Source organism: Callithrix jacchus, chromosome 1 (genome assembly GCF_049354715.1).
Source record: "Callithrix jacchus isolate 240 chromosome 1, calJac240_pri, whole genome shotgun sequence".
Lineage (NCBI taxonomy): Eukaryota > Metazoa > Chordata > Mammalia > Primates > Cebidae > Callithrix > Callithrix jacchus.
This window is the reverse complement of record NC_133502.1, coordinates 62782902-62790687: the sequence shown is the minus strand read 5'-3', so window position 1 is coordinate 62790687 and position 7786 is coordinate 62782902. Positions and strand designations below refer to the sequence as shown.

Here is a 7786-nt window from a genome sequence, read left to right as displayed (position 1 = left end):
CACCATGCCCAGCTAATTTTTTTTTTTTTTGTATTTTTAGTAGAGACGGGGTTTCACCATGTTGATCAGGGTGGTCGTGATCTCTTGACCTCGTGATCCACCCGCCTCGGCCTTCCAAAGTGCTGGGATTACAGGCGTGAGCCACCGCTATGATGATTATTTTTATAGACAGCATCTCGTTCTGTCATCCAGGCGGAAGTGCAGCGTCGTGATCATAGCTCAATGTAACCGCAAATCCCTGAGCTCAACAATCCTCATGCCTCAGCCTACCCTGTAGCTAGGACTACACTACCATGCTCAATTAATTAAAAATACTTTTGTTTTAGCTTTGCGCAGTGGCAGTATCGTAGCCAATGAGGTTTATCTGAGGTGCAATTATTGCTAATTGAAAACTTTTCCCAATACCCCGCCATGACGACTTTAAATATAGTCGGCATTGGCAATTTTTGACAGTCTCTACAGAGACTGAATTTAAAATAAAAATACTTTTGTTCTGTAGGCTGGGTGTGGTGGCTCATGCCTATAATCCCAGCACTTTGGGAGGCCAACCCGGGTGGATCACATGATGTCAGAAGTTTGAGACCAGTCTGGACAACATGGTGAAACCCTATCTCTACCAAAAAATACAAAAATCGGCTGGGTGTGGTGGCAGGCACCTGTAATTCCACCCTCTCGGGAGGCTGAGGCTTGAGAATCTCACAAACTTGGGAGGCAGGGGTTGCAGTGAGCCGAGATCACATCACTGCACTCCAGCCTGGCAACAAAGTGAGACCCCCATCTCTTAAAAAAAAAAAAAAAAATTTAGAATGGGGGTCTCACTCTGTTGCCCAGGCTGGTCGTGAATTCCTGGCCTCAGGCAATCCTCCCACCTTGGCCTCCCAAAGCACTGGGATTACAGGAGTGAGCCACTAAGGCCAGCTTCATTTCATTATTGAATCATTCTTTCATCCATTTGTTGTGTAATGCTACATGCTGACTCTGTGCTGGGTGCTGCAGGGGCAGGTGAGAAACAGGTAGTCCTATTCCCTGACTCTAAATATTGTTCTCTGTCCCTACCTTGAGCCCTGGGCCTGCTTGTGAGGTTGGGAGGCGCTCTAAAGCAGCTTTGTCTCCAAGTGTAACACAGTCCTACTGGACGTTAGGAAAATACATGAATGCAGTGTATTTTCAGGTACCTGCCAAGGTGTTCTACCTGGGGAGGTGATGTGGGTGTAGGAGCCTGGTGTTGTTTTGGGCATTGCACTAAATAGCTGACTGGCCCTGGTAATGGCCGACCCTGTGATATTCCATTACTATACGGTCCTGTGAGCCTGGGGTCTCTGGGTTTCTGACAGCCTGCTTCAAATGAGGATAAAATCTGACTGCCTCATTAGCATCAGTGACAGATGGTCTGCATATCTTGACTACTCTAAGTAACACCAAATAAGAATGATGCACACGTTTGTGAAGGATTTCATACTTAAAGTTGTCAAGTCGTGTCAGTTTTCTACCTCTGCAGTATCTCCCCCATCCATCAATTTCCCCCTTCCCATCTCCACTGTCCTAGTTCAATCCCTCATTATCTCTTGCCTAAGATTATTGCATCGGCTTTCTTACTAGTTTCTCTGCCCCCATTCTCCCTGCCTTTTAAATCATCCCACATAATGCTGCTGGATTAATCTTCTTAAAGTAGAGCTCAGATCGCATCATTCCTTGACTCAGAAACATTTTGAGAGTTCTTTCCATTGTTTGTCAAATTAAAAGAACATTCTTTTGGCCTAGCACAAGGTAGGTCTCCCCCCCACATCATGTGGCTGCATCTTCCCTCCCTGTATTTTCTCCCATAGCTCATGCTCTACACCCAACATTTCAGCCAGTGTGGGTACCGTGGTCTGCAGGCTTGCCCTGCATGTTACTGCTTCTCTGTTTTCGCTTTTCCTGGCTTTCTGGTTGAAAAGTTCCTTCTCATAATCTTTGCTGGCTGAAACCCTACCTAACCTTCCAGACCCAGCTAAAATGCTTCAACAATTCTAAGCCTCCTGCTCCCACAATGGGGGTATCATTGTTCCCACCTGAGCCACCACAGCAAGTATTCTGACCCTCTCTTATGACAATTGTCATAATTAGAGGTGAATACCTTCTTTGGATAGCAAGACTGTGAGGTCAGTGACTTACATCAGGCACCCAGAGAATGTCTGTTGACTCTGATGAAGGAACAGTTCATCTATCTGTGCATTCGTGGCGTGTCGTACATGTCAGATGGGTCTTCTTATTTTGCAGAAAAACAGAACTGAGACCCTTTAGACAAGTTACCATTGTGATGGTAAATAGTAGTTCATACATTGCATATATGTTCATGATTACAGTCTGGGATGTATACACAGAAACTTGTTTACTCAAAAAGGGATTAATTTGAAGGACATAGGTTTGATGAATTGAAGAGAAGGATGAAGGGTAGTTTCAGGGACCTTAGGGACTAGCACCAGCAGTGCTGTACATTGCACCGACCCTATTTACATCTCTTACTGATTTCTCTCTGGGAGTCAACGTTAAGGTCATGATGGAGGTAATGAGTAGTGAGAAGGATAAATGAGTGTGGAGTGGGCTTGCCTGAGTCATATGTGATCAAATAAGGGAAGGAAGTGGATGAACAAGCTCAGTCTTAGTGCTTTTGGCCCAACCTGTGAGATTTATGAGAAGACATCCCTCCAGATTGGCCCTAATCATTTTCTGTAGTTCCTGCAGACCCACAGAGGCAGCCTGACTTTTCCTTTTGCAGATGGACAGAAGAGTTAGAATGCTATGCTCTGAATGTTTGTGCTGCCTCCAAATTCATATGTTAAAATCCTCACCTCTGAGGTGATGGTATTAAGAGATGGGGACTTTTACAGGTTATTAGGTTGATTAATCATAAATTGGATACGTGCCTTTATAAAAGAGATTTAGAGAGTTAGCTTGTCCCTTCTACCACATGGGGACACAGTGAGAAGGTGCCATCTATGAACCAGGAAATGGGCCCTCACCAGACACTGAATCTGCTGGTGTCTTGATCTTGGACTTCTCAGCCTCCAGAACTATGAGCAGCAGTAAATTTCTGTTATTTATAAGCCACCTAGTCTAGGGTATTACATTTTGTTATAGCAGCACAAAGGGACTGAGACAAGCAAGTCAGAAGGAACAAGTAACAGAGCTGAGCTGGAGCTGGAGATGACTGGTTCTCATGGTGGAAGGAGGGAGCAGGGTGGGTGATTGACCAAGCTACTCCAGGAAGGATTATAGTTCTCGATACTAATTCTGGTTTAGGGATGGCACATTGGAAGTTGCGCCTTTTAATTAACAGAAGTTGATCAAAATGTTCTGGTTGCAGGAGCAATTGGATCACAGGAAATGACTTGGAAGAATCACTGAAGAAGCAGGTAATGAGAGACACATGAATCTGTGAGTCTATGACTGATGATAAGAAGCATCTGCCTACCAGAGGTAATGTGAATATTTAACATTGTGAATCCATAAATATTTAACCACATTCAAATATTTAGCTACTAAAATTGCCTCTCTAAAAAAATGAGATTTTCTGAATCCAGGGCCATTTTTCTCAAGGCACAGTGGAGTCTAAGCAATTCATTTAAAAAATCATTTTTGACAACTTACCATTGATTACAGAATGCAGCCAGGCACGTGGTGGAATCCCATCTGATACACTGATCAGAGAGAGTGTAATAAAAGCCCTGATCTGGCTATCTCTCACCACACACAGGATGTTGGAAAACCTCTCCTGGTTTCTTGACATTTATAGCTCATATCCTTTCCTTGCTTTCCCCAGGGCATCTTATGAGACTCCCCTCTGAGCAAAATTGTGCCACAACAGAAAATATATGCTCTGAGGAAATGGTCAACAACAACAACAAACAAAATAATAGCTAATAGTGGACGTTGGACTTGCGAAGGGGGAGGGGGAAAGGCAACTCTCCAGGACCTTAGCTGCAGACATATCCTCAGGCGACATATCATAACGAGAGGAAATGGAGGATGAGGAACTGAATTCTCCAGAATCATCTGTGCCAGAGTCCTTAGGAAAGCCTCTGCATCCCCCCAGGGCTCTGGTTCTTCAGTCTGAGGACTGCTACACTTCTCACATCCTTTGTCTCTCCAATTCTCCTCTGGGTCTGAATCACTTTTTTCTCTTTCAACAATTTCTCTACCTTCAGATTTCAGAGAACAGAGCTGCCAAGCAAGACTAAGCAGCCTCAGTAAGCCTCTACCTGTCCGTATCAATTCTATCGCCACTGCTGAAGCCTTTGCCACCTCCACTTCCGTCCCCATCACAGCCTCCTTGATTTCCAAACTACAGTTGTCCACCTTAAGCACTTTCTGCTCTATTGCTTGATAAGTGATTAAATGATGATCCGATATGGACTTTGGTTCTGCTGCTACCTTAGAGAGGCCCAGGGAGTAAATGCCCTCTGAAGACATGGAACAGACTTCATGTAAGTGCATCAGCGAAGGGACATTTATGACATCAGCAGGATTGTTACTAGAAAGGGGTCCCAATCCAGGCCCAAGACAGGGTTCTTGGATCTCCCACAAGGAAGAATTTGAGGCGAGTCCATAGAGCAAAGTGAAAACATGTTTATTAAGAAAGTAGAGGAAATAAAGAAGTTTCCTTCCCCTCCCTCTCTCTCTCTCTCTTTTGCCTCCACCTCTGGGGCTTGGGTGATTCTTCTACCTCACCTTTCCGAGTAGCTGGGACTGCAAGTGCATACCACCACACTCTAATTTTTGTATTTTTGTAGACATGGGATTTCGCCATGTTGCCCAGGCTGGTCTGGAGCTCCTGGGCTCAAGCAATCTGCCTGCCTCAGTCTCCCAAAGTGCTGGGATTACAGGCGTGAACCACCATGCCTGGCTCCATCTTTTCTTTACAAAAAGCAGAAATAAAAGTACAAAGAAAAAATCTAAAATACACTTAACTACTGATAATGTGAATTACCTCTGGAGGAAGGACTGTGGGAGACTTTTTCTTTTTAAAACACTTGTGTCATATTTGATTGTTTTCTTAACATAAAAGGCCAAAACTCTTCCTTAAGCCACCTGCCCTGGTTACGCCCTCAGCTCCTTAGCACACTGTTTGCACGTTTTTAAGTCCTTGTTTCTTAGTTGTTTCACATGTTAGTTTTTCCTCCTGAACTGTAAACTCTTTGAACCCAGGGTTTGTGCGACTCATTTTCGTATAAGACTGACCCATATTAAATTGCCAATATCTGACCTTTTTGTGCCTACAAAAACAGCAGTTCAATAGAATCCAGCCAGCCAGGCAAGGTGGCTCACGCCTGTAATCCCAACACTTTGGGAAGCTGAGGCAGGTGGATCACCTGAGGTCAGGGGTTCGAGACCAGTCAGACTAATAAGGTGAAACCCTGTCTCTACTAAAAATAGAAAAAATTAGCCGGGAGTGGTGGTGGGTGCCTGTATTCCCAGCTACCCGGGAGACAGGAGAATTGCTTGAACCTGGGAAGTGGAGGTGGCAGTGAACACTTGGTCTCAAAAAAAAAAAAAAAGAGAGTCTAGCCTGTTGTCTCTTAGCATTCAGCACAGAGCCAGACTCTTGACTGAACTGAGTTGGATAGATTTTACATTTGTATTTGTTGTTTAGAAATAGTCTGGTTTTCTGTCTCACACGGACGTCCTTAAATTTATTCACAGTGTTAATACAATTTGCAGGATAATTTATACTTGCATTTTGTAAATATAGTTCAGGTGTGTGTATAATGGGACGATTATTGATGTGTTTGTGCCGGGAGAAAGAGATTGAAAATGGAACTTCAAGATGAATTTTAGAAGCAGCACCGCCTCTGACTGTGAGGAAAAATAGGCAAACCTCTAATTCTTTCTGGTTCTTGATTTCTTTTTAAGACTTGTCAGCTAAGGAAAGTGAGGAGGCTTGAACCAAGGCCAGTGTAATTTTTTTCTGCCTGAAGGAAGCCTTCAAACTGCCTGGCTCTGAGAGAGAACCTGACAGTGGGGCTGGATGGGGCTCACTGTTCGTCAGCATGTGACTTCTTTAAGGACAGCCCATTTGTCTGGAGAAATTAGAAATGTTTCTTGGTTAAGGATTTGTCCTTCTTTCTTTTCCTTCATTACAAACAGGTATAATATTAGACCTTAATGATTGATCTCTGGCCTCAAAATTTCCCCAGACTCAGGCAAGAGTTCTCTTTGAACACAGGAGATCAGTTTGCTGTTGGAGAAAAAACATTTAATATGTAAACTTTAGAACCTAGACAAGAGCTCTCCTTTTAAAAGAAATGTGTGTGTGTGAGTGTCTGTGTGTGTGTGTGTGTGTGATTTCAACTTTCATTTTAGATTTGGGAGTACATAAGCAGGTTTGTTCCATGGGTTTATTGTGTGATGCTGAGGTTTGGAGTGTGACTGAATCCATCACCCAGGTAGTGAGCATAGCACTCAATAGATAGTTTTTCAGGCCCTGCCTGCTCCCTCTCTCCTCCTTCTTGTAGTCCTTGGTGTCCATTGTTCCTGTCTTTATGTCGGTGTGTACCAATCCTTTAGCTCCCATTTATGAGTGAGAATACACACATTTCGGTTTTCTGTTTCTGTGCTAATTTGCTTGGGATAATGGCCTCTAGCTACATCCATGTTGCTGCAAAGGACATGATATAGTTCTTTTTTATGGCTGTATAGTATTCCATGCTGTGCATGTACCACATTTTCTTTATCTAATCCACTGCTGATGGGCACCTAGGTTGACTCCATGTCTTTGCGAATGTGAATGGTGCTGTGATAAATATGCGAGTACATGTCAGTTTTTTTTTGGAAGAGTGATTTATTTTCCTTTGGATATGTACCCAGTAATGGGATTGCTGGGTCAAATGGCTGTTCTATTTTCAGTTCTTTGAGAAATCTCCAAACTGCTTTCCACACACGGAGGCTAAGAAGGGCAGATCACCTGAGTTCAGGAATTCAACACTAGTATGGCCAACATAGTGAAACTCTGTCTCTACTAAAAATACATAAATTATCTGGGTGTAGTGGCGTGCACCTGTAATCCTAGCTACTTGGGAGGCTAAAGCAGGAGAATCACTTGAACCTGGGAGACAGAGGTTGCAGTGAGCTGAGATTGTACCACTGCAATCTAATTTACTGGCTGAACTAATTTACATTTCCACCAACAGCCTCATCGACATCTGTTATTTTTTGACTTTTTAATAATAGCCAAGGAATGTGTGCATTTGAAGAAGAGATTGCCACTTCTCACAGATGGCACATTCTCAGAAAAGCTTGAGACACACCCATGGATCTGAGGCACAAGAGGGGCGGGAGAAGAGGGCAGGCACCTGATCTGTTCCACCTGCCGTGCCTGGACAGCCTGTCTCGTAGTCAGCTCTGGCAGGAGGCCAGCCTTGCCCAGCACATGCTGGGTGGGGTCAAGGCTGAGAAATAGAATGGTCGTTAAGCTTGGAACTGGGATCGTAAGTTTTTTTAAGGAACTTAAAATCAGAGTTCATTAGAACATTAGAGCCAGAGGGATCTTACAGAGTGTCTCATTTCCTAAGTTCTGTAGGGTGTTCTTAGGTGTTGAGAAATAAGGGAGGAAGTGTTCCACAGTCACATCAGTTTGGGAAAGGCTGCTGTAGCAGATGTTGCCTGCGCCCTGCTGTATCCCTCTAGTCTTACTGCTTTGGTGCAAAAGGCTGATGTCCAGCAGTTCAAGTCTGAATCTTTTCATCTAGGGCCCTTTCTGAAGCCACAGAGGGCTGTTCTGTCCTTAAATAATGGGGTAAGAGTGCCA

The 7786-nt window shown here is 43.9% G+C and overlaps 1 long non-coding RNA gene and 1 other non-coding gene across 2 annotated transcripts; both read left to right on the top strand.

The window, feature by feature from the left end:
* The first annotated feature begins 324 nt into the window (after nucleotides 1-324).
* LOC118147920 (U4 spliceosomal RNA) lies at nucleotides 325-465 on the top strand. Its single transcript, XR_004734622.1, has one exon. It is a non-coding gene; the product is annotated as a U4 spliceosomal RNA (small nuclear RNA).
* A 1669-nt stretch (nucleotides 466-2134) lies between these two features.
* LOC144579403 (uncharacterized) lies at nucleotides 2135-7386 on the top strand. Its single transcript, XR_013526841.1, has 3 exons — nucleotides 2135-2302; nucleotides 3347-3459; nucleotides 3803-7386. It is a non-coding gene; the product is annotated as an uncharacterized LOC144579403 (long non-coding RNA).
* The last annotated feature ends 400 nt before the right edge of the window (nucleotides 7387-7786 follow it).